The 27,988-nt window shown below is 37.8% G+C and overlaps 1 long non-coding RNA gene across 1 annotated transcript; it reads right to left on the bottom strand.

Annotated features, from left to right (window-relative positions):
• Positions 1-20,951: 20,951 nt before the first annotated feature.
• On the bottom strand, positions 20,952-23,389 carry LOC128641312 (uncharacterized). The gene is made up of 2 exons (XR_008399470.1): positions 23,286-23,389; positions 20,952-21,093 (listed from the first exon to the last, which is right to left on the bottom strand). It is a non-coding gene; the product is annotated as an uncharacterized LOC128641312 (long non-coding RNA).
• Between the last annotated feature and the right edge of the window lie 4,599 nt (positions 23,390-27,988).

Below are 27,988 nucleotides of genomic sequence, written 5' to 3'. Positions count from 1 at the left end.
AGTGCTCTGCGCGCCACAATAGCAAACCCTGAATTTTTCGCCGCTAAATTTGCTAATTGCAAAGCGGCATCTAAAATAAAAGAGTTAGCCAATTTGAGTGCGTGAACTCTGTCCATAACCTCCTCATATGGAGTTTCTCTACTGAGCGACTTTTCTAGTTGCTCGAACCAGAACCACGCTGCCGTAGTGACAGGAACAATGCATGAAATTGGTTGTAGAAGGTAGCCTTGCTGTACAAAAATCTTTTTAAGCAAACCTTCCAATTTTTTATCCATAGGATCTTTGAAAGCACAACTATCTTCGATAGGAATAGTAGTGCGTTTGTTTAGAGTAGAAACTGCCCCCTCGACCTTGGGGACTGTCTGCCATAAGTCCTTTCTGGGGTCGACCATAGGAAATAATTTCTTAAATATAGGGGGAGGAACAAAAGGTATGCCGGGCTTTTCCCACTCTTTATTTACTATGTCCGCCACCCGCTTGGGTATAGGAAAAGCGTCGGGGGGCACCGGAACCTCTAGGAACCTGTCCATCTTGCATAATTTCTCTGGAATGACCAAATTGTCACAATCATCCAGAGTAGATAACACCTCCTTAAGCAGTGCGCGGAGATGTTCTAATTTAAATTTAAATGTCACAACATCAGGTTCAGCTTGATGAGAAATTTTTCCTGAATCTGAAATTTCTCCCTCAGACACAACCTCCCTCATGGCCCCTTCAGATTGGTGTGAGGGTATGACAGAACAATTATCATCAGCGTCCTCTTGCTCTTCAGTGTTTAAAACAGAGCAATCGTGCTTTCTCTGATAAGTAGGCATTTTGGATAAAAGATTTGCTATGGAGTTATCCATTACAGCTGTTAATTGTTGCATGGTAATAAGTATTGGCGCACTAGATGTACTAGGGGCCTCCTGCATGGGCAAAACTGGTGTAGACACAGTAGGAGATGATGTAGTATCATGTTTACTCCCCTCATTTGAGGAATCATCTTGGGCAATATCATTATTTGTGGCAGTACTGTCCTTACTTTGTGTGGACGCTATGGCACAATTATCACATAAATTTAAATGGGGAGACACATTGGCTTTCATACATATAGAACATAGCTTATCTGAAGGTACAGACATATTAAACAGGTTTAAACTTGTCAACAATGCACAAAAAACGTTTTAAAATAAAACCGTTACTGTCACTTTAAATTTCAAACAGAAAACACTATTACTGAATATGTGAAAAAGTATGAAGGAATTGTTCAAAAATTACCAAATTTTCACCACAGTGTCTTAAAGCCTTAAAAGTATTGCACACCAAATTTCAGAGCTTTAACCCTTAAAATAACGGAACCGGAGCCGTTTTTCAATTTAACCCCTATACAGTCCCAGATACAGTCTTTGCTAAGACCCAACCAAGCCCTGAGGGGAATACGATACCAAATGACGCCTTCTAAAAGCTTTTTCAGAGATTCTTAGATCCTCACACATGCATCTGCATGCCCTGCTCTCAAAAAACAACTGCGCATTAATGGCGCGAAAATGAGGCTCAGTCTATGACTAGAAAGGCCCCCTGACTGAAAAAGGTGTCCAATACAGTTCCTGCCGTTTTATAAACGTTCCCCAAGATTATAAATGTCAATTGTTAGCCTAAATTTGAATAATATGCACAAATAAAGCAATCGATTTAGCCCATAAAAATGTCTACCAGTTTTTAAGCCCATAATAAGCCCTTTATTCTGTTTGTTTTTGACTAAGAAAATGGCTTACCGGTCCCCATGAGGGGAAATGACAGCCTTCCAGCATTACACAGTCTTGTTAGAAATATGGCTAGTCATACCTTAAGCAGAAAAGTCTGCTAACTGTTTCCCCCAACTGAAGTTACTTCATCTCAACAGTCCTATGTGGAAACAGCAATCGATTTTAGTTACTGTCTGCTAAAATCATCTTCCTCTTACAAACAGAAATCTTCACCCTTTTCTGTTTCAGAGTAAATAGTACATACCAGCACTATTTTAAAATAACAAACACTTGATAGAAGAATAAAAACTACATTTAAACACCAAAAAACTCTTAACCATCTCCGTGGAGATGTTGCCTGTGCAACGGCAAAGAGAATGACTGGGGTGGGCGGAGCCTAGGAGGGATCATGTGACCAGCTTTGCTGGGACTCTTTGCCATTTCCTGTTGGGGAAGAGAATATCCCACAAGTAAGGATGACGCCGTGGACCGGACACACCAAGGTTGGAGAAACTACAATTTATGCTTACCTGATAAATTTATTTCTCTTGTGGTGTATCCAGTCCACGGCCGGCCCTGTCATTTTAAGGCAGGAAATTTTTAAATTTAAACTACAGTAACCACTACACCCTATGGTTCCTCCTTTCTCGGCTTGTGGGTGTCCTCTTGCAACTTCCTGTTGGGAATGAGAATATCCCACAAGTAATGGATGATCCGTGGACTGGATACACCACAAGAGAAATAAATTTATCAGGTAAGCATAAATTGTGTTTTTATGATTCAGATAGAGCATACAATTTTAAACAACTTTCCAATTTACTTGTATTCTCAAATTTGCTTTGTTTCCTTTGTATATCATTTGTTGAAAAGCATAGCTAAGTAGGCTTAGGAGGTGGGAGCTAGCTGCTGATTGGTGGCTGAAAATATATACCTCTTTTCATTGGCTTACTAATATGTTCAGTTAGCTCCCAGTAGTGTATTGCTGGGGCTTCAATAAAGAATACCAAGAGAATGAAGACACATTGATAATAGAAGTAAATTGGAAAGTAGTAAAAAATTGTATGTTGTAGCTGAATCATAAAAGAAAATATTTGGGTTTCTTGTCCCTTTAAGATTTAATTTTGAACAATCCCTTTATGACCACTAAGATTATTATTATGATTTTATATTTTGCTATTGTGTTTATTTATCCTATCAATAGAAATATTTATTTGAATGTATTTACTTACATAGAATTTAAAGAATAAAAATGAAAACAACCCCCCATCATTTTGGTGTTGAGGTTTTAAGGGTCCGCTGAATATGGGAAAGCACATTACTCACCATGTATGTATTTACTGTTCACATGTTTAGTGAAGATAACATACAGCTGTGTTTTGTCCAATAATAAAGTTTGAGTTATTAGGAAAATGACACGTTATGTAACCTAGTTATTTAATGCAACAGCTACAGACTGAGAATTCCCACTCCCTACCCAGAGTATTGTATTTACAAACTAACCTTACGTAATTATTTTAGCATAACCAATGCAAGTTATTGACATAAAAAGATAACACACATTACATGACTATGCCTTTAACCAGTAATAATTATTTCTTAATAATCCAGTGGCTAAACTGTACAATTTTCAAATTTATTTCATTCCTTAAGTAAACCATTGCTGTGCAGTATTTTCATTTCTCAGGGATATTGGATACATTGCAAGTTTTTTCCAGAAACTTAAAGGGACACTGAACCCAATTTTTTTCTTTTGTGATTCAGATAGAGCATTACATTTTAATTAGCTTTCTAATTTACTCCTATTATCAAATTTTCTTCATTCTCTTGGTATCTTTATTTTAAAATGCAAGAATATGTGTAGATGCCGGCCCATTTTTGGTGAACATCCTGGGTTGACCTTGCTGATTGGTGGATAAATTCATCCACCAATAAAAAAGTGCTGTACAGAGGCTGAACCAAAAAAAAAGCTTGGATGCCTTCTTTTTCAAATAAACATAGCAAGAGAACGAATAAAAAATGATAATAGGAGTAAATTAGAAAGTTGCTTAAAATTGCATGCTCCATCTGAATCACAAAAGAAAAAATTTGGGTTCAGTGTTCCTTTAATTGGACTTGGGTTTTTAATTGGGTCATTAATTGTACCTCCCTCTTCCTTTTAATAATGAGAGGTTAAAGGGACAGTATACTTAATAACATTTCAACATGCATATAATAGAGCACTATTTAAAGCCGTGAAAACATTTTTTTGTGTGAAAAATGTTAAAAGGATATGTTGTTATAAAAAAAATACTAAGCATTGGGCTATACTTAATAGTACACAATATATGCAAGAAAAGATAACAGACAGGTGGGTCACACTAGCTGTGTAAATATAGCAATGTTCGTTGCACAATGTAACTGCCCTCGAAACCCCATGCAGCAAATAGATACAGTCACTAATAAACACACTCTCAAATAAGCAGGTATCAGCGTTGATGAATGTATAATATCATAGGAGACAAAGGGAACGCTGGCGTGTCATATGCCAGACTCACCTCAAACTGGTGGTTCCTCAGCTCACAAGGACGAAAAGCTTTCGGCTGACTCGTGCTGAGCAGTGTGTACGTAGGTCGCTCTGTGGTTGAAGCTGGCTCCAAATTCGTGCAGACCTCCAAGGGGTAACAGCATCCAAATCGGCATTCGCCTTTATATCCACCTCCGTGTAAGTATATAGGAGGGATAAGAAATCCAATGGTGTCCAGCACAGCAGGTTGATCCGCAAGCCAGATATCCTCGGAGGGGGAACAAACCACTGAGCAAATACAAATGATTACAAATGTCATTAACCTTTCATCTGTGAATTTAACACCACAACAACATTCTGTTTTAGCTTTAGGTTTAGGCTTTTCACCCACGAGCAGTTTCAATCTTTTTCAGACACTTATAGATGTAAATCGCCTTATAAGAAACTTGACCCTGAAAAAACATTTTTTCAGTACAAACACTGCGTCAGCTGAACGAGCCACACTTACACCACCTATGATTAATAACATCAGTGATTTTGCAGAAATGTGTGATATAGTTGCTCTTCAAACTCTAGCAACTGAATCTAGCACAGAGACAGATCTCACCAACAGAAGTACCACACTTATGGAGAAATCTAGCTTCTATCCTATCATGAGTAGAGGTCAAATCTTAGAAACTTACCAACAGAGAGTTGAGATGGATCTAATCAAGCTTCATAAAGAAACCAAGAAAGTTAGACAAAACCTTACTCTTAAACAGAAAAATGCCCTAGCTGAACTCAAGGGCAACAATCAGATAGTCATACGCCCCGCCGACAAAGGCGGGGCAGTAGTTGTAATGAATAGGAGTGACTATATTGCTGAGGCCAAACGTCAGCTTCATAATACAGACGATTATGAAAAACTTCACAGGGATCCCACCAATATCTTTAAATCACAATTGAAACACATTCTGGATGATGGTAGGGAACAGGGTTTCCTGGATGATAAGACTGTTAAATATCTTGATGTACAATTTCCAAGGATCCCCTGTTTCCATCACTTTCCAAAAGTGCACAAAAGCATTACACAAGTACAAGGCAGACCCATTGTGAGTGGGATTGACTCCCTTTTGGAGCACCTCTCACAGTGGGTAGATTCGATCTTGCAACCTATGGTACTCTCTTTAGTATCATATGTTCGCGATACAAAACATATAATCAACATCCTGGAGACGTTTCAATGGAGCCATGAATATGCTTGGTTAACCATAGATGCAGTAGCCCTGTATTCGTCTATACCTCATACACAAGGCCTGCAAGCAATTTCCTCCTTTCTCCAAAACTACAGTGACCTATCCCTAGAGTTTCAAAATTGTATTATCATTGTAATTGAGTTCCTACTCACACACAATTTTTTCAGGTTTGAGGGAGATTTCTATCTCCAGAGATGTGGCACAGCCATGGGAGCTAAGTTTGCTCCCTCGTACGCCAACCTTTACCTGGGTTGGTGGGAGCTGTGCCACATCTTTGGAGATGGGAATCCCTTCAAACAAAATATCAAATTTTACAGGAGATATATCGATGACCTCCTCTTGGTCTGGTCAGGCAGACAGTCAGATGTGCCACTTTTCTTGGAATTTCTGAATACAAACGATTTGAACCTAAAATTCACTTATGAGGTACATAAGACGCATATAAATTTTCTGGATCTCACTCTTACGGGCGCTCAAGATGGTGGTGTCTCCATGAGCGTGTATCGTAAACCCATATCTGGCAATACCCTGTTGCATGGCAACAGCAGCCATCCCATACAAATGAGATACGCTGTTGCCAAGGGACAATTTACCAGATTGAAGAGAAATTGTTCTGACAGAGTTATCTATGACAAAGAAGCTGATTCTCTGTCAGCCAGACTTCGGGAAAGAGGGTATCCTTCACACGATGTCACAAGGGCCAAAAAGTCCCTTGAACATATAGATAGGAAGACACTCTTACAAGACAAACCGAAAAGTGATAGATCAAAATCGTCCCAAGGAGTGTACTTTGTTACACAGTTTAGCACAGAGTACAATAAAGTATGCAGTATAGTCAAAAAACATTTTGCCTTACTGGCTGCTGACGACAAATTAGTTACTACAGTGGAGAAGGGGCTAAAATGTTCCTATAGAAAAAGTAACACACTAGGGGGTATCCTAGCACCTACAGAACTCAAGAAAATCGAGACTAATCAAAGTTCGTGGTTGAGACACGCAGGGATGTTCAAATGTGGCAGCAGACGTTGCAAACCTTGTGACTTTGTCCAGGTCACCAATAATTTCACGTCTTATATTACCGGCCAGACATTTGACATCAAAACCTGTCTCAATTGCACAGCTAGCAATGTCATATACCTCATTTCCTGTACCGAATGTCACCTGCAGTATGTAGGACTCACCTCCAGGGATATGAACTCCAGATTCAGGGAACACTTGTCATCTTTCAATATAGGAAAAGCCACTACTCCATTGGTACTCCATTTTTATGGCAAACATGGCAATAACCTCACATCACTAAAATGGTGTATCATCGAAAAAGTGGTCCTGCCTAGCAGAGGTGGTAACCCCAGTAAACTATTAGCCAAACGAGAAGCATTCTGGATGTTTAAACTCGACACCAGAATACCCAAAGGACTTAACTCTAGGTATGATTTAATAAATTACTGGGAATAACTCCAGTTCTTTGTTATCTCCCCTAGGTGTAATGCCTACTTTGATTTAGCATTTTGTGCTTGTCATTTTGCTTTTTCTCTTTTTTACTCCTAACATTTTATTTCGTAAATATTTTTCTTTCTTGATCATATCATCGCAACTTTTATAAGGCTAGATACATATGATACTCCTAGTTCACATATAGCTAATGTTATGAACTTTTTTCTGTACTATATAGTTGCGTTAATATATTCATTTACACTATACCGTATATTTCTATGTACCTTTCGTGCATTTTTGCACCAGCAGTCCTAATTTTTCTGATAATTATTATTATTTTTCCATTGACATTTATTTAGCATATGGTTTAGGCATTGCACTTTATCTCACACTATTTTTAAGTTGATTTATATATTACATCTTCTCCTGGCATATATAGTTCCTTTGTCTAATACTTTTGTCCCTCATTTTGACATATATTTAGTCCTTTTGTCCTTTAACCATCCTATCTGTTTCTATGTTCCTAATAATGATAATTGTATCGATGTTTGTATACATATGGATCTTTATACCATTCATTGTTTATTGGACTATACTAGTAGAGATGGTGTATTTGCTTCACTTACACTATACTTAGTTCTTGACACTTCCAAGCGGGCGGGTTGTTTTTCTTTTGCTTTTAAATTTTCTTTTAACCAATGAGAATCAACCTAAGGTGTTAAGTTCACCTGTCAGGCACAGCACCTGTATGCTATGATTAAGGCTTCACAGCCGAAACGCGTAAGCCCTGGTGCTGCGCCTGCAAACGTGTCTCTTTGTTCTCCTTGATTCTGTTATTTTAAAGAAGTACCAATAAATAAATTTGTTTTATTTTTATCGGAGCATCCAGTACTCTTTCTTTTTGATATACTTAATAGTATGCATAGTTTTTACCATTTATATTGCTTTTTAACTTCATTTGTGCAGAGTCCATTGCTTCCTATCACTGTCCCATAAGGCGGCTGTGGTCTTTACAGGAAGGTGAAGGAGCAGATTTTCCCTTGAAATGTTTCTAGTGGACATCATAAAATAGTCAGTTTATTGCCGATGCTCAGTAGTGGACTATTAATGCAAAAATAATGTGATAATAGAACTTAAGTTCTTTAATGATAGCTCCCTTATCTAGCTGCTGGCAGTGGCTGCAGTAAGAATTTCTAAGTGCTTATTTAACAAGAAAACAAGTATGTTGTTTGCTGTTTTTAACACAATCTGTTTCTTTTTATGTTTACTTTAACATTTTTTTTTTACTAAAGGTCACAAAGGGTTTCATATCCCTTTAAGTTAAGTCTTTGTTTCAAACTGACCCATAAGAACTAATTGTAAGCTTATAATGCATGCACTGCATGTACACAATCCCTATGTGTTTTGTAGGCTGAAGTACAGATGCTTGTAGCGTCACCAAACCAATGGATGGGGAAAAGTAAATTTTAGATAAACTTAATTACTCCCGTCTTTATCAGAAAATAAATTTTCTAGTTTAGTTTAAAAAAACAAAAAAAACTACCCCCCCCCCCCCATAAAATACTGCATGGAGAGAACCCAATACACTAAGAAATATTGTGATCTAAGAGCATGTTTACATTTTGACATAAGGGTTAAACTTTCAATTTAAAGGTCAATACCTGGTAAATAACCTCCCACCAATACCTCAATAAAAACACAAGCACACAAAGAGAACTGGATGTAAGATCAAAAATGGTTGCATTTATTAATGACAACAGACATAACTCAAACTGTTTTTGAGAAATCTCAAAACTTCAAGGGACAGCAGTATCTGAGCCCTTAACTTGACAACCCAAGCATAGCTAGTCAGGGTCCACAATTGATCACAACATGGAGCTCCAGCCAAATTGCTACTTAACCTCAAAGTCAGCCACCCCATTAAATTCTGGAGAATCATGCCCTTCCTGTTAGCTCAGCTCTTGCTTCATAAAGGTGATGACTTTATATTGAGCCCTGATATTGCTTGCCAGGATGTTACACAAGGTCTAGGCTTTGCTAGCCATACAACATGTAATAGCCCAAGAGAGGAATAAATGGAAGCTGTGCATTTCTTGCAAGCTATAGTGATTGCCCATGCCCCAGCAACTAACCCCATAAACCAACACTAAGGAAGCCTGTAGAAATAGCACAGAGACACCACTGTAGCATTTGAAAGAGAAAAAAAAACAACAAAAGAGAGGGGTGGGAACAGAGGGAAAGATGACAGAAAAACAGGCCAGAAAAGGAGGAGGCCCACGTGGTCATGACTTTTAATGTAAGCCATAACCCAACCCATCCAAGAGAAACAAACATGACCTCACACTCCCCCCATGACCTTGCCTTACAAATGGAAATTAACCCTTATGCTAACATAAAAATACTTTCTCATAAAAGATCAATACCTGGTTAATAATCTCTTACCAATAAACCCCAAAAAACAGCTGTAAGGAAGAACAAAATGGTAACATATATAAATGACATCAGACATAAACGATTTTTCAGGAATCTAAAACTTCAATGGGTGGTTCTATCTTAGCCCTAAACATGACAACTCAAGAGTAGCTAATCAGGGCCCAAAACAGATTGCAACATGGAGCCCTAGCCTGAGCTCCACTCAAGTTTAAAGTTATCCACCCCACTCAAGACTCAGGTCAGCAGACCCACAGGGGAATGGACCCCGGGCTCCAACCGGGAGTCAAGACGCTCATCAGTCAGATGGACACCATCATGGTGTTAGAGATGTTTCATATACTTCATATATCATCAATAAATTTGAGCACTGGAATAAGACCCAAATCATTACCCCCTTAGATGGTATGAGACTTTCCCATCTGAGGAGTGCATTCTGGATTATTGACAGCATATCACTCCATGCCTTATCTCCTCTCCCAACGACCTTACAGATGCTTGATCAGAGGGGAAGCATAAATTCAGATTTTTGGGCTTTAATAGAGCCCCAATGGACATAGGAATGCCCTGTGATCCAGAGACTCAATGCTCCTCTGTGCACTGATGGAAGTCAAAAACAAAGAATAAGAAACACAAATAGTAAGGAAGGCAAGGTAGGAATGGGAGGTTGGGGTCAGAAGAAAGAACACCAAAAGTGCCCTAACTCTGTGAATCCGAATAAATAGGGCAGATATATAGTTAAAACTGCCTAGACTGCCACCTACCTAACCTCTAGTCATCCCTTTCCCAGCTGCACTAGTGGCAACACCAGTACAGAAGAAATGAGAAGCTATCCTGTGCTCCCCTAAACCAGCTGTCTGAACTGGCCAAACCTACACCCTTAAAGGGACAGTCTACACCAGAATATTTATTGTTTAAAAAGATAGATAATCCCTTTATTACCCATTCCCTAGTTTTGCATAACCAACACAATTATAGTAATACACTTTTTACCTCTCTGATTATCTTGTGTCTTAGCCTCTGCAAACTGCCCCTTATTTCAGTTCTTTTGACAGACTTGCATTTTAGCCAATCAGTGTGGGTTCCTAGGCACTCCACGTGCATGAGCACAGTGTTATCTATATGAAACACATGAACTAACACCATCTAGTGGTGAAAAACTGTCAAAATGCCCTAAGCTAAGAGGTGGCCTTCAAGGGCTTAGAGATTAGTATATGAACCTCCTAGATTTAGCTTTCAACTAAAAATACCAAAAGAACAAAGCAAAATTAGTGATGGAAGTAAATTGGAAAATTGTTTAAAATTGCATGCCCTATCTGAATAATGAAAGTTTGTTTTGGAGTAGACTGTCCCTTTAAATTTGGATAAAACAGACCCATTGACATGTACTAACAACTGTTGAGAGTCCCCAACATGACCCTGTAAATACTTCAGTCCATCACTATCCTGATGGGACAGAATTTACCATTACTCTAGGGCCTAATGGTCATTTATGTACCTTTTGTTCCTTGATCCATTTATAGTATGGGAATGAGTGACCACAGATAATCATCAGCAAACTTAATATCAGTAATCTGCACTAATGAACCCCTCACTGAACACAAAGGAGCAACATGCTCTTAAACTCTAAGAGTCCCATAGATAGCTATGGAAAAGCCTCCTTGAACAACAACTCTTCATATCTCAACATACAAACAGACTGTAACACCCACAGCAACAAGTGCAACTACTACTTCATAATAGGCTCACGACTACTAGACCACCTCCTGCTTCACAAGAAAATAACTCATAGGATCAGGATGGTCTTCCAGTTTATAGATATAAGCAATAGCAGTGATACAAGACAACAGAGACATTTTCTTTATATGTCTGCCTCTCAGATACCAACATTTTCAAGAACATTACCTGATTTCCCGATACCACTGTCACTAATCTGAAAAGGCAATACCTACCCACTCTGGCCAAGAAGCAAGGTATGTCCTCAGAGTCACTTGTGCCAATGCTGCACTCACTTATGTTAAAAATACATTCCACCATTCACCACCTTCTACAGGAAATGCTGACATTGTAGACTTCCTAAATAAAAGCCACTGAAAATGAGAGCATCCACCAGTACAATATTCACTCCATGCACATGTTGCACCCGAAAAAGACTATTGAACCAAAGACACTGTAAAACAAAGTGACACAGATACCTGATCACCACAGGAGTAGAGGCTGACATGTCAATGGCATGCTCCACATTCAAGTTATGACCAGAAAATGACATATTGATTGGCTAAAACCCTACCTCAGAGCTTTAACACCACAGCTATAAGAAACAGTTCCAACATAGTGAGGTTCTTTGTACAGTCTCGCTCAACCTACACAGAAGGCAAAGGCTGAGCACTCCACTCCCCTTTTGAAATATGTCCCATAGCTGTGAAGTGCTGCAGTATCTGTGACTAGATATTATAACTGGCTGGATGAGGGGTCAGATCTCCAGAAGAACCACATTGAATTTGTTAAAAAACATAATTTATGCTTACCTGATAAATTCCTTTCTTCTGTAGTGTGATCAGTCCACGGGTCATCATTACTTCTGGGATATTACTCCTCCCCAACAGGAAGTGCAAGAGGATTCACCCAGCAGAGTTGCATATAGCTCCTCCCCTCTACGTCACCCCCAGTCATTCGACCAAGGACCCATGAGAAAGGAGAAACCAAGGGTGTAGTGGTGACTGGAGTATAATTTAAAAAATAATTACCTGCCTTAAAAACAGGGCGGGCCGTGGACTGATCACACTACAGAAGAAAGGAATTTATCAGGTAAGCATAAATTATGTTTTCTTCTGTTAAGTGTGATCAGTCCACGGGTCATCATTACTTCTGGGATACCAATACCAAAGCAAAAGTACACGGATGACGGGAGGGATAGGCAGGCTCTTTTATACAGAAGGAACCACTGCCTGAAGAACCTTTCTCCCAAAAATAGCCTCCGAGGAAGCAAAAGTGTCAAATTTGTAAAATTTGGAAAAAGTATGAAGCGAAGACCAAGTTGCAGCCTTGCAAATCTGTTCAACAGAGGCCTCATTCTTGAAGGCCCAAGTGGAAGCCACAGCTCTAGTAGAATGAGCTGTAATTCTTTCAGGAGGCTGCTGTCCAGCAGTCTCATAAGCTAAACGTATTATACTACGAAGCCAAAAGGAAAGAGAGGTAACAGAAGCCTTTTGACCTCTCCTCTGACCAGAGTACACGACAAACAGAGAAGACGTTTGTCGAAATTCCTTAGTTGCCTGTAAGTAAAATTTTAGGGCACGAACTACGTCCAGATTGTGTAGTAAACGTTCCTTCTTCGAAGAAGGATTTGGACACAAAGAAGGAACAGCAATCTCTTGATTGATATTCCTGTTAGTGACTACCTTAGGTAAGAACCCAGGTTTAGTACGCAGAACTACCTTATCCGAATGAAAAATCAAATAAGGAGAATCACAATGTAAGGCTGATAACTCAGAGACTCTTCGAGCCGAGGAAATAGCCATTAAAAATAGAACTTTCCAAGATAACAACTTTATATCAATGGAATGGAGGGGTTCAAACGGAACGCCCTGTAAAACGTTAAGAACAAGGTTTAAACTCCATGGCGGAGCAACAGTTTTAAACACAGGCTTAATCCTCGCCAAAGCCTGACAAAAAGCCTGAACGTCTGGCACTTCTGACAGACGTTTGTGTAACAGAATAGACAGAGCTGAGATCTGTCCCTTTAATGAACTAGCAGATAAACCCTTTTCTAAACCTTCTTGTAGAAAAGACAATATCCTAGGAATCCTAACCTTACTCCGAGTAACCTTTGGATTCACACCAATATAGGTATTTACGCCATATCTTATGGTAAATCTTTCTGGTAACAGGCTTCCTAGCCTGTATTAAGGTGTCAATAACTGACTCAGAAAACCCACGTCTTGATAAAATCAAACGTTCAATTTCCAAGCAGTCAGCTTCAGAGAAGTTAGATTTTGATGTTTGAAAGGACCCTGTCTCAGGAGGTCCTGTTTCAGAGGTAGAGACCAAGGTGGACAGGATGACATGTCCACCAGGTCTGCATACCAAGTCCTGCGTGGCCATGCAGGTGCTATCAGAATCACTGATGCTCTCTCCTGTTTGATTCTGGCAATCAATCGAGGAAGCATCGGGAAGGGTGGAAACACATAAGCCATCCTGAAGTCCCAAGGTGCTGTCAGGGCATCTATTAGGACTGCTCCTGGATCCCTGGATCTGGACCCGTAACGAGGAAGCTTGGCGTTCTGTCGAGACGCCATGAGATCTATCTCTGGTTTGCCCCAACGTCGAAGTATTTGGGCAAAGACCTCCGGATGAAGTTCCCACTCCCCCGGATGAAAAGTCTGACGACTTAAGAAATCCGCCTCCCAGTTCTCCACTCCCGGGATGTGGATTGCTGACAGGTGGCAAGAGTGAGACTCTGCCCAGCGAATTATCTTTGTTACTTCCATCATTGCTAGGGAGCTTCTTGTCCCTCCCTGATGGTTGATGTAAGCTACAGTCGTGATGTTGTCCGACTGAAACCTGATGAACCCCCGAGTTGTCAACTGGGGCCAAGCCAGGAGGGCATTGAGAACTGCTCTCAATTCCAGAATGTTTATTGGCAGGAGACTCTCCTCCTGACTCCATTGTCCCTGAGCCTTCAGAGAATTCCAGACGGCACCCCAACCTAGAAGGCTGGCGTCTGTTGTTACAATTGTCCAGTCTGGTCTGCTGAATGGCATCCCCCTGGACAGATGTGGCCGAGAAAGCCACCATAGAAGAGAATTTCTGGTCTCTTGATCCAGATTCAGAGAAGGGGACAAGTCTGAGTAATCCCCATTCCACTGACTTAGCATGCATAATTGCAGTGGTCTGAGGTGTAAGCGAGCAAATGGCACTATGTCCATTGCCGCTACCATTAAGCCGATTACCTCCATGCATTGAGCCACCGACGGGTGTTGAATGGAATGAAGGGTGCGGCAAGCACTTTGAAGTCTTGTTAACCTGTCCTCTGTCAGGTAAATCTTCATTTCTACAGAATCTATAAGAGTCCCCAGGAAGGGAACTCTTGTGAGTGGAACGAGTGAACTTTTCTTTTCGTTCACCTTCCATCCATGTGACCTTAGAAAAGCCAGTACTAACTCTGTATGAGACTTGGCAGTTTGAAAGCTTGAAGCTTGTATCAGAATGTCGTCTAGGTACGGAGCTACCAAAATTCCCCGCGGTCTTAGTACCGCCAGAAGAGCACCTAGAACCTTTGTGAAGATTCTTGGAGCTGTAGCCAATCCGAATGGAAGAGCTACAAACTGGTAATGCCTGTCTAGAAAGGCAAACCTTAGATACCGGTAATGATCTTTGTGAATCGGTATGTGAAGGTAAGCATCCTTTAAATCCACTGTGGTCATGTACTGACCTTCTTGGATCATGGGTAAAATTGTCCGAATAGTCTCCATTTTGAATGATGGAACTCTTAGGAATTTGTTTAGGATCTTTAAATCCAGGATTGGTCTGAAAGTTCCCTCTTTTTTGGGAACCACAAACAGGTTTGAGAAAAACCCTTGTCCCTGTTCCGACCGTGGAACTGGATGGATTACTCCCATTAACAATAGTTCTTGTATGCAGCGTAGAAACGCTTCTTTCTTTGTTTGGTTTGTTGACAACCTTGACAGATGAAATCTCTCTCTTGGAGGAGAGTATTTGAAGTCCAGAAGGTATCCCTGAGATATTATCTCTAGCGCCCAGGGGTCCTGGACATCTCTTGCCCAAGCCTGGGCGAAGAGAGAAAGTCTGCCCCCCACTAGATCCGATCCCGGATCGGGGGCCCTCAATTCATGCTGTTTTAGTGGCAGCAGCAGGTTTCCTGGCCTGCTTGCCCTTGTTCCAGGACTGGTTAGGTCTCCAGCCTTGTCTGTAGCGAGCACCAGATCCTTCTTGTTTTGGAGTAGTGGAAGTTGATGCTGCTCCTGCTTTGAAATTCCGAAAGGAACGAAAATTAGACTGTCTAGCCTTAGGTTTGGCTTTGTCTTGAGGCAGGGCGTGGCCCTTACCTCCTGTAATGTCAGCGATAATTTCTTTCAAACCGGGCCCAAATAAGGTCTGCCCCTTGAAAGGTATATTAAGTAATTTGGACTTAGAAGTTACATCAGCTGACCAGGATTTTAGCCACAGTGCTCTGCGCGCCTGAATGGCGAATCCGGAATTCTTAGCCGTAAGTTTAGTTAAATGTACTACGGCTTCCGAAATGAATGAATTAGATAGCTTAAGTATTCTAAGCCTGTCCGAAATGTCGTCCAGCGTAGCTGAACTAAGGTTCTCTTCTAGAGACTCAATCCAGAATGCCGCTGCAGCCGTGACCGGCGCAATGCATGCAAGGGGTTGCAATATAAAACCTTGTTGAACAAACATTTTCTTAAGGTAACCCTCTAACTTTTTATCCATTGGATCTGAAAAGGCACAGCTATCCTCTACCGGGATAGTGGTACGCTTAGCTAAAGTAGAAACTGCTCCCTCCACCTTAGGGACCGTTTGCCATAAGTCCCGTGTGGTGGTGTCTATTGGAAACATCTTTCTAAATATCGGAGGGGGTGAGAACGGCACACCGGGTCTATCCCACTCCTTAGTAATAATTTCAGTTAGTCTCTTAGGTATAGGAAAAACGTCAGTACTTGTTGGTACAGCAAAATATTTATCTAACCTACACATTTTCTCTGGTATTGCAACTGTGTTACAATCATTCAGGGCCGCTAACACCTCCCCTAGTAAAACACGGAGGTTTTCCAGCTTAAATTTAAAATTTGAAATATCTGAATCCAATCTGTTTGGATCAGAACCGTCAGCCGCAGAATGAAGCTCTCCGTCCTCATGTTCTGCAAGTTGTGACGCAGTATCTGACATGGCCCTAGCATTATCAGCGCACTCTGTTCTCACCCCAGAGTGATCACGCTTGCCTCTTAGTTCCGGTAATTTAGCCAAAACCTCAGTCATAACAGTAGCCATATCTTGTAATGTTATTTGTAATGGCCGCCCAGATGTACTGGGCGCTACCATATCGCGCACCTCCCGAGCGGGAGATGCAGGTACTGTCACGTGAGGCGAGTTAGTCGGCATAACTCTCCCCTCGTTGTTTGGTGAAATTTGTTCAATTTGTACAGATTGACTTTTATTTAAAGTAGCATCAATACAGTTAGTACATAAATTTCTATTGGGCTACACTTTGGCGTTAGCACAAATAGTACAGGTCTCATCCTCTGAATCAGACATGTTTAACACACTAGCAAATAAACTTGCAACTTGGAAATATTATTCAAGTAAAATACAATGAAAAAAACGTACTGTGCTTAAGAAGCACTGAAAGATATATTACAGTTGAAATCAATAAACTTTGTAAAACAAAACACAATTTAGCAAAGGCTTGTTCCCATTAGCAAAGAATAACTAACCCTGATGGCATAAAAAAGTTAAAGAATAAACGTTTTTTATCACAGTCAACTACAATCTCACAGCTCTGTTAGATTACTTCCCTCAAACAAGCTTTGAAGATCCCTGAGTTCTGTAGAGATAAACCGGAACATGCAGGAAAAAACAATGAGCTTCTGACTGAAATTTTTGATGCGTAGCAAAAGCGCCAAAAAAAGGTCCCACCCCCTCACACACAACAGTGAGAGAGATCAGTAAACTGTCATAATTAGATCAAGCAACTGCCAAGTGGAAAAATAGTGCCCAAACATTTTATTCACCCAGTACCTCAGAAAATGAAAATGATTTTACATTCCAGCAAAAACGTTTAACATAAATTAAGAGTTATTAAAAAGCCTGTTGCTTTGCAATTAGGCTAAAGTCTTATATACACAGTGTAATTCCAGTGAAGTACCATTCCCCAGAATACTCAAATGTAAAATATACATACATGATATTATGTCGGTATGGCAGGATTTTCTCATCAATTCCATTGTCAGAAAATAAAAACTGCTACATACCTCTTTGCAGATTAAACTGCCCGCTGTCCCCTGATCTGAAGTTTACCTCTCCTCAGATGGCCGAGAAACAGCAATATGATCTTAACAACTCCGGCTAAAATCATAGTAAAAACTCTGGTAGATTCTTCTTCAAACTCTACCAGAGAAGGAATAACACACTCCGGTGCTATTAAAAAATAACAAACTTTTGATTGAAGAAATAAAACTAAATAAAATCACCATAGTCCTCTCACACATCCTATCTAGTCGTTGGGTGCAAGAGAATGACTGGGGGTGACGTAGAGGGGAGGAGCTATATGCAACTCTGCTGGGTGAATCCTCTTGCACTTCCTGTTGGGGAGGAGTAATATCCCAGAAGTAATGATGACCCGTGGACTGATCACACTTAACAGAAGAAAATGACTCCCAAACTTGCAAGTCCACCAGATCTCACTTATACAGATCCACAGTGAATCCAGCACAGAAACACAAGTATGCAATTTATAACAGGGCCACTGCAAAACCCCAGAAGGACAAAATACAATCAAGCAACAGCCCACACCACTTGTGTATTTCAAGCTTTTATTCCATGACTATTACAGGAGCAGGTACAGAAAAAAGGACTATGTTTCGGGTTATTTGCCCTTAGTCATGTCCTATACATTGTGTGCTCACTATTCAATCTTAAATACCTGTATCCAGGTGAACAACTCCTCCTTAATTAACTCTCTAACAGCACCTAAGTGGCCCAAAATTTAAGTTTAAGCCAAAAACCTTGAATAAACAATGTAACATATACAAATATGAAGGCAGTCCAAACCATATATCATATATACGAAAAAATTGAAACAGTGGCATACACAAATATCCCATTTAATTCTATATTGAAAACTCACACAATTTTTCTTTATATTTATATTTAAATTAACAGATTCTAATCTAATTCAGTATTTTTGCCTTTTGGAATTATAGAATCAAATTTATAAATCAAGAATGCTTCTCACTATTTAAGGAGTAGTTCCCTATTACCCCCACGTCTAGGCATAGGAATGAAATCTATAATCTGATACCTCAACTGTGAAATTGAATGGCCTTAGTGTAAAAAGTGGTGTGCTACTGGGGCATTTAAATCTTTTGTTCTAATATTAGATTTATGTTGAAGGATTCTGTCACGGACCCTTTGGGTCATCTCTCCTATAAAAATTATGCCACACAGACATTTAATTAAATATATCACATACAAGGCATTACAGTTAAATTTCTGTCCTGTATGTGGATGTAAAAAAGTATCCCATTTAAACATATTATTGCAATTTGAGCAATTTAGACATGGGAAACATCCATTATTCTTAGAAATAATAAAGCCCTGTTTGGGTTTTTTTAGGCAGCCTACATCCGCTCTAATTCCGCTCTAATTAGTAGGTCCCTTAAATTGGGTAATCTCTTATATGCCGGCATTGGTAACTGTTTAAATGCTTCCATTCCAGGGTTACACTCTCTCAAAATGTGCCAATGCTTCCTCATTATACCCTGTATCATTGGACTGTAAGCATTATATTAAGAGACAAAGACCATCCTATTAGGATATTTTTAATTCATTTTCATCTTACTATTGACCCTATTATCAGGCAAATCCAAAATCTCTTTGATTACATGTTCAATCATTGCTCTGTGGATAGCCTCTCCCAGTCCCTATAAACCTATCACCCATTTAATCTAGTCTTAACTTGACCAGTTCATCATCCTTCACAATTCTTCTCTCTGTAAGCAACTGACTACATGGCAATGACCTAAGTAAAGATGGAGAGTGGACACGTGAGTATTGTAGCAGACTTTTTCAGTCTGTATTTTTTCTAGATCCGTCTTAAGTAGGCTACCAGCTTTATAAACTTTAGTATCTAAAAACGTAATATATTCCTCTCTACAGGAAATTTAATGCTCTTTGATACAGAATTTAGTTCCCTGACAAACTGTTCCAGGGTATAAACGTCGCCCCACCAAATACCGAAAATGTAATCTACGTAGCACCACCAAGTGGCACCACACAGGAGGAACCATTTATTCTCAAATACAAATCTTTCCTCAAAAAAGTTCATGTAAATCGTGCCTGCTTTTGAACAAAAAAAGTGTACTGGAATAAAAAATAATTGCAATATAGAATAATCTCCAGTAATTCTAATATAAAATGCTGTTGATCCACTGAAAACATATTACTCTTAGCTAGTGTATATCTGATAACATCAAGGCCACTGGTACTGGGAATAGAGGTTTACTATAGAGACTTACTATACACAAACTAAATAGAATACATTTCTCCATATCACCAGATAAAAGTTCCACTTTCTCCAAAAAGTAATTGGTGTCTTTAATCAATGGAATGGATTGTGTTACAAATGTTCTCAGCAATTTATCTAGGTATATGAAGATATTTGTAAAAATGGAATCTGTACCTGCCACTATTGGACGCCCAGGAGGGGCCTCCAAGTCCTTGTGGATTTTTGGTAGTGTATAAAAAACTGGGGTAATATATTCATCTTTAGTTAAAAAAACTAAATCCCATTCTTAAGGCTCTCTGAACACAGATCATAGTATCATTCGTGATTTTTTTAGTTGGATCATAGGAAAAGGGCATATAAACATTTATATTGGACAGTTGTTCCTGAATCTCATTCACATATTATTTTTTGTCTAAAACCACAGTAGCCCCTCCCTTATCCACTTACTTGCAAATAATTTCCTTATTATTTTTAATTGCTAATAAAGCCATATCTTCTTGTTTAGTCATGTTGATTTATATACTGTGACTTTTATCACTAGCAATATGTGACTAACATCTCAGTTATACAACTTCAGTGTTTTGCATCACTTGCCCCTTTTATGGATCCTCCCGCCTCCTATTAAAAACTTTCCCCATAGGGATAATCCTAGAGGCAAAAGTTAACAGGCCTGAAAGAGATTGAAGTTCATTCGAGGATAAGGTTTCTGCAGATGTAGCTGATGACAAGCAAACACTGTACGAATTATCACCTGCAAATGTTGTATCTTGTCTTCATGTAGGCATCAAACATCTACCGTGTTAATCCCAAAGCCAAGGAAGGTCAACTGAGAATAGGGATCCTGCATTATGACCTCAGCCATAAGAAACTGCATTACCTCCATAAGTTTGGCACATTCAGTTAATATAGCAGGGCCTATAAGTAAGAAATCATGAGGGCAATGAGCCACCACCTCGCTAACTGCTTCAATCACTAATGTCCAATTAAGGAATAAACTAAATGCTTTGACGAGTGCACACAACAGGCGATAGGCAAACAACAATCTTGTACCTCTCCTAGAAAGAGACTACTGTCATTCAATGGCACCATTCATGCACCAATGAAAATAAAGAAAACTAAAAAATATTGATGAAAATCTTCAGTATTTATTTGTTTCCTTTTTTTTTTTGCTTAAGGAGCAACAGAGGACCTTGGTGCATAGCTTGTTTGGACCCTCCTTAGATAACTCAGTAGTAAGTAATAGTAAATGTATACGCTGTTCTGTATAATGATTTTGAGGATAGATAGACCTGCAAACCACTAATAAAAGTCTCCCCTGCATTAGGATTGTACACATAAAGGTACAGTTAATAATGAGATGACCCTTCAACAACCAGTGTAAACATGTTTTAATTGTGTCCCTTTATCACATTGCTTGTCTTCTTTCCAGTTAAACTCCTCAAGCTCTCACACACTGCTGTTAATCCCAGGGAAGAAGTGATGGCAGAAACCCTTCTGATGTAGACAGAGCAGCTGTTAAGAAAGTAGGGGAGGACCAGGATGGGAAAAAAAGAAACAAGACATTATGGTAAAAGAAGAAACAACTATAGTAGAAACAGTAAATGCAGATGAAGACACCACTGCTGCAGATGAAACAGACAGTGAAGCTTCTTCAACTCCTAAATATATTTAGGGAATACAATGAGGGATTCAGGATATTCAGATATTACATATTCCTCTGTTAAGGACCTATGAAGTCATCCCTTGGCACATGCACGGGAGCTTCCAATGCAATGCCAAATTAGGCCAAAGAGTTAAACCTCTCATGTCTCTATTCTCAAACCCCAATTTGAAGAGTACAATCCATTTGATGTGCTCAGATTGCTCTAGAAGTTTATGGAAATATTTAATCCCTTCTTAAAGGGACAGTCTAGTCAAAATTAAACTTTCATGATTCAGATAGGGCATGTAATTTTAAACAAATTTCCAATTTATTTTTATCATCAATTTTGCTTCTTTGTATTCGTAGTTGAAAGAAAAACCTAGGTAGGCTAATTTCTTATCTGAATGCATTTTGACATTTTTTCACAACTAGAGGGCATTAGTTCATGTGAGTCATATAGGTAACATTGTGCTCACACCCGTGGAGTTACCTAGGAGTCAGCAGTGATTGGCTAAAATGCAAGTCTATGAAATTAAATGAGGGGGCAGTCTTCAGAGGCTTAGATACAAGGTCATCACAGAGGTAAAAAGTGTATTAATATAACTGTGGTGGTTATGCAAAACTGGGGAATGGGTAATAAAGGGATTATCTATCTTTTTAAACAATAAAAATTCTGGTGTAGATTGTTCCTTTTAAGTTCTGTTTCAAAACAGTTTTTATTTTTGTTTTGGTTTGCACAAAAAGTGCAAGTTTCTCTCTATTATAGACAAATCCAGTTTTGTAGCCATATAAATAAAGTAGACTGATTTTTTTAATTTTAGTCAGTCAGTGGGTCTTTATCTGTGGTGTATTTAGTTTACTGTTGCTGAAGACATTGAGAAATCTGCATTTCTGAACCACCTCAAACACTTTTATCTAATATTTGTATCATGTTTTATGCAATCAGAGTTCAAGGACATGTAAAGGGGACATACAACCCCATTAGACAATTTCAGGCCCATTTATCAAGCTCCGTATGGAGCTTGAAGGGCCGTGTTTCTGGCGAGTCTTCAGACTCGCCAGAAACACAACTTATGAAGCAGCGGTCAAAAGACCGCTGCTCCATAACCCTGTCCGCCTGCTCTGAACAGGCGGACAGGAATCGCCAGACATCAACCCGATCGAATACGATCGGGTTGATTGACAGCTCCCTGCTGGCGGCCGATTGGCCGCGAGTCAGCAGGGGGCGGCGTTGCACCAGCAGCTCTTGTGAGCTGCTGGTGCAATATTAAATGCGGAGAGCGTATTGCTCTCCGCATTTAGCGAGGTCTTGCGGACCTGATCCGCAGTGTCGGATCAGGTCCGCAAGACCTTTGATAAATGGGCCTGTAGGAGATTGATGATGATTTATAATAAAAAGAGTAGTTAGAACGCTGGAGGAACATAGGAGTGCCATAGAACTACCACTCAAAATTGACCAAAATATGCCCCTAATTTCTGTCTGATCATGTCAGGCAAGTCCAAACCAGAAAAAACTCATGCATCAGTACAATTGCAAATGTGACTACCACATACATGATAAAATCTAATTAGTGGAACAGCAACACTTTCAGTTTCAATATTAACTCCAGATTGACATAACTCTAACAGTTGTTTTTGATAATTTTAAGCTTTATACCTCTAATAATTTTAAGCTTTATACCTCTGAAGCTATTGTTTGATTCATCAAAGAAATCTAAAATATATCTGCCCTATAAGATCTATTCACACATACCAGAAATCATGAAGAATAAAAAAATAGTTTTAATATCACAAAAAATCCTCATATAATCATGTTGAAAAGTATATTTGTTTTTCTTAATAACTCAACATGTACTGAACTAATTTCAATTTTCAATATTGCAATATCATTATAGACTGCAAGTCCAAAACAAACTATTACATTTTAGCAAAATTCATCCAGCCATTCTAGAGATACATTTTTTTTGTTGTTGTTTTTTTTTTTAATGGAATGTTAGATTAAATTTAAACTAATGTTCCACGCTGTATTTTTCAGTGTAACAGATGTGAAAACATTCCTTACCTCCAAAATTTGTTTGTAAACAGGGCTCCCCGGCATTGCTTTTGCGTAGTTTAAATACATATTTCTCAACGTTATCATTTATGAAAAAGGAAACTGCAATGACAACTTTACTGTTTTCAGTGGCGTATGTCACAAAGGAATTTTAACCAAATAAACAGGATATTGAATGTTTCCTGAACGCACCACAGCTGCAATTTTTATACATGAGTGTTTGGTTTTTTACACAATATTCAGATTCAGTATTTTGATATTCATATATTTGCAATTGTCTGTTTTTGTATATTCAAGACAGTGATAGCATTTAAATTCCCCTTGAATTTATTTGATACTGTGGGCGATTGATATGTCTTGCTCTTGTGTGATTAGTTGCACAAGAGGAGTAGGGGGCAGTGTTGCATGATCATCTGTATGTGCAATGATAAATAAGGGATGTGAATGCTGCCTGCTAGTTGTGATTCTAGACGGACAGGTTCACTGCCCGTGAACATTGTCCATATGGACAATGATAGATCTGCCCCTGTATATAATAACTGTAGCTCTTGCTCATTATATTAACAATTCCCATCAGTTTCAGCTTGTAGCATTGAAAGATGGGAAACACCAGTCATAGGTGCAACATTTGAGAAAAAACAGTTAACAAGAACATTAAGCATACAAATGTTAGTATTTTTTCTTGAACAATATGTTAAATGAAGATATAAATGCAGACCTATGTATTTGCATTGCATTAACCTTAAGGGAACAGAAATTAGACAGCTCTATAAAAGAGAAGCAAGCCTTTTTCCAACTTAACTGACTGCATAGATAAACCACATGGGGGTGCTCTTTGTATAGAGATAGGTAGAGTAACATTAAAGGGACATGAAACACAAATGTATTCTTTCATGATTCAGATAGAGTATACAATCTTAAAACAACTTTCCAATCTACTTCTATGACAGTGTTACTCCTGAGCATACCTAGCTATGCTTTTCAACATAGGATGCCAAGAAAACAAAGCAAATTAGATCATGGAAGTAAATTAGAAAGTTGTTAAAAAAATAACATTCTCTATCTGACAAATATCTCCATTGTTTAGTTACAGACACTCCCTACTCTAGATACAGAGAGGACTGATAAAATTGACTGGAGAGGCATGTTGGGACACCCAAATATTATTTTCAGGTTCCATAATTATCTAAGGAACTGATGGTCCAAGTGTCTTTAAAAAAGAAGAGTGAGTTTAGCCTTTAATTTAAAACTGACCTTTATTATCTCAGCACATCAGTGTCCAAGGAAACAACAAGGAAAACATTTAATCCAATTATTGAAGAAATTAGGCAGGTTCATTAGTAGCAAGAATGCTTAAGAACAAGTTGTATAGCAACTATATACACAGACTTTCAACCACTGATGCTATTGATATATATGTTAGCCAACAAATTGCTGATGATTTTGTTGAATAGTAGGCATTGTTATACCAATTAAATAATACACTAGAACCCAAATCAGAGATGTCAATTGAGAGACATAAATTGATAGACATATTGGCTCAGTGGACCTAACTACCCTTACCCGGGTAAAAGTAGAAACACAAAGCTATTAACCTCCAAGAGTACTAGAAGAAATAAATGAGATTCTGTCTGGCAAATGCCCTGAACCAGATGGCTTAAGAAACAATTATTATAAAACATATTGACTCATTTTACGATATTTAGGGATCCACCTGTCTCTTTCCTCCCAATTTTTTTTTTGGTTAAACTATAAAAAAAGTTGAGGTCTACAAAGAAAGAGCTTAGATCCTGGACAGAGAACCCCTTTTGTGGTAGCGCTGTATTCAGGTACTTAAAATGATGAATCTTCCCTGGATCCTTTATATCATGCAACTCTTTCTTCAACCATTGTCCATAAATTTCTACGACAACTACAATCTTGTCTGTACAGTTTTATATGGAAGAGCATTAAGCCTAGAGTGAACAAAGACCTGATTCATAAAGTAACCTCTGAAGGGCGTAGGGCTCCAGAAATAGCATCATATTATAAGGTATTTATCTTACAATGGGTGCTTGACTGTTATAGGGGTATTGGTTAATTGTTTTCGAAACAGAAAAGTGTCACAAAACACATCAAAAATACATTACAAAGTACAGTTACACTCATAATAACACTGTCTAATAGAAATTATTTAAACAAATATTGCACAAAAAGTTATAAGGCCTGAAAGATATAAGGTCTCATGTGTTAGAAAAAAGGAGACAAAGGGCTTTAACAGTGATTCATACATATACATGTCTAAATATTTCAATATGTATATGTTCTTATATATATATATTTATATATTTATATATTAATATCTGTATATATGTATTAACAGACATATATACACATATAAACATATACATGTCTAAATATTTCAATATGTATATGTTCTTATATATTAATATCTGTATATATGTATTAACAGACATATATACACATATAAACACATAAATAAATATGAATGCAAATTTAGACATATATATATATATATATATATATATATATATATATATATATATATATATATATATATATATATATATATATATATATATATATATATGCATTGGAGCCCTTTGCAGTCAAGTAGGTGAAAAGATGTAAAATCATATTTATGCAATATTCATATGTAATATATATGTTTATATGTGTGTACATATGTATTTATATATTAATATGTGTATATATGTATTTACAGACATATATACACATATAAATACATATATGTACATTAATGGGCAGAACTATTGGCACCCCTGCATTTCTATCAGATAATGCATGACTTCACCCAGAAAATTGTTGCAATTACAAATGTTTATTTCTTTTGTTTGTATTGGTATTTTTTGGCCATGACTGTATACAAATATAGACATTTGATCCCTTTGCAGTCATGTAGATGAAAACATGTAAAAGCATATTTATGCAATATTCATATTTAATATATATGTTTATATGTGTGTACATATATTTTTATATATTATGTGTATATATGTATTTACAGACATATAAACACACAAATACATATGTATACAAATATAGACATATATATATATATATATATATATATATATATATATATATATATATATATATATATATATATATATATATATATATATATATATATATATACATTGTAGCCCTTTTCAGTCAAGTAGATGAAATATGTAAAAGCATATTTATGCAATATTCATATTTAATATATATGTTTATATGTGTGTACATATATTTTTATATATTATGTGTATATATGTATTTACAGACATATAAACACACAAATACATATGTATACAAATATAGACATATATATATATATATATATATATATATATATATATGCATTGTAGCCCTTTTCAGTCAAGTAGATGAAAATATGTAAAAGCATATTTATGCAATATTCATATTTAATAAAGTGTTTAACTATTTACCAAAGTATCATCAGATCTATGCAGAAATATGTATTTATGAATAAATAGAAGATATTCTGCTATGTGAAGAACATTGGAATGTGAAATATTTAGATTTCCATGTCAGGTTAGTGCACTGGAGAATATGCGATCAGGTTTGTGCACACAAAAAGCTTACTTCTAGCTGAGTTAGAGCAGGAGCGTTAAATACTGCTCCACTTGTAATCTTCCCCTTAATCCATAGTGACAAAGGACGCATAGAAATAGTGTGTTGGGAAATAGAATGTGGATATATTGTTCAATATCGGTATATAGATTTTTACTATATCTAAACCCTCAGCATAAAAGTCTAAAAATGTATCTGCCAGCACTGAACTATTTCATATGTGTCATTGTCTCTGTAGACTCATTTGTGACACTGTGTTAACGTGTTTCCGTTCCTTCCATTACACCAAGCACACTATGTGCATAATTAACTTACTGTGTTACGCATATATATTACATCCCTTGGGTGTGCCAAGGAAACACGTTAATTAAGAGTGGTAATTAATATTCAAAAAAGGAAATGATGTAAATCCTGCAACACTAAAATTAAATCAAAATGAGCTAAAATTAGTACTTGGTTTATTATTAGGCCCTGGCTGGTGCAGCAGCGAACAGATTTAAAGTTGACGGAGATGTCTATAATTAACTAACACTGTCTATGCACGTTTATAAGTGATTCAACCATGAAGCACAGCCCTGATATCTTAAATTTAAATTAATCCTGTATCATGGTTTTAAAACGTGTTCATTAGAATATAATAAAACAAAAATGTGCCACCCATATTGACCTATATATAAGGGATTGCATTTTAGATGAGTTTTCTAAATTCCCCCCCAAAAAACGAAAAAAGTAAAAAAAAAAATTACTTCCATAGTGTACAATTTTCACATTTATGAATTTTCATTGTTTATAGCCAGCACTTTTTGTTATTATAATTTGGACCTCATACGTAACATGTTCCAATCCTGTTTTACTGATCACAATCCAAATTCTTGGATTATTTATATTTAAAGGGACAGTCTACTTAAAAATGTTTGTTTAAAAAGATACATAAACCCTTTATTACCCATTTCCCAGTCTTGCATAACCAACACGGTTATATTAATATAATTATTACCTCTGTGATTAGCTTGTATCTAAGCCTTTGGGAAGTTAATTAAAATTGCATGGCCTATCTGAATCATGAAAGTTTAATTTTGACTTGACTGTCCCTTCAAGGACATATTTATGGG

The sequence above is a fragment of the Bombina bombina genome, chromosome 10 (assembly GCF_027579735.1).
Source record: "Bombina bombina isolate aBomBom1 chromosome 10, aBomBom1.pri, whole genome shotgun sequence".
In the NCBI taxonomy this organism is placed as follows: Eukaryota; Metazoa; Chordata; class Amphibia; order Anura; family Bombinatoridae; genus Bombina; species Bombina bombina.
Note: the sequence above shows the minus strand (reverse complement) of the source record. Positions and strands in the feature narration are given on the sequence as shown.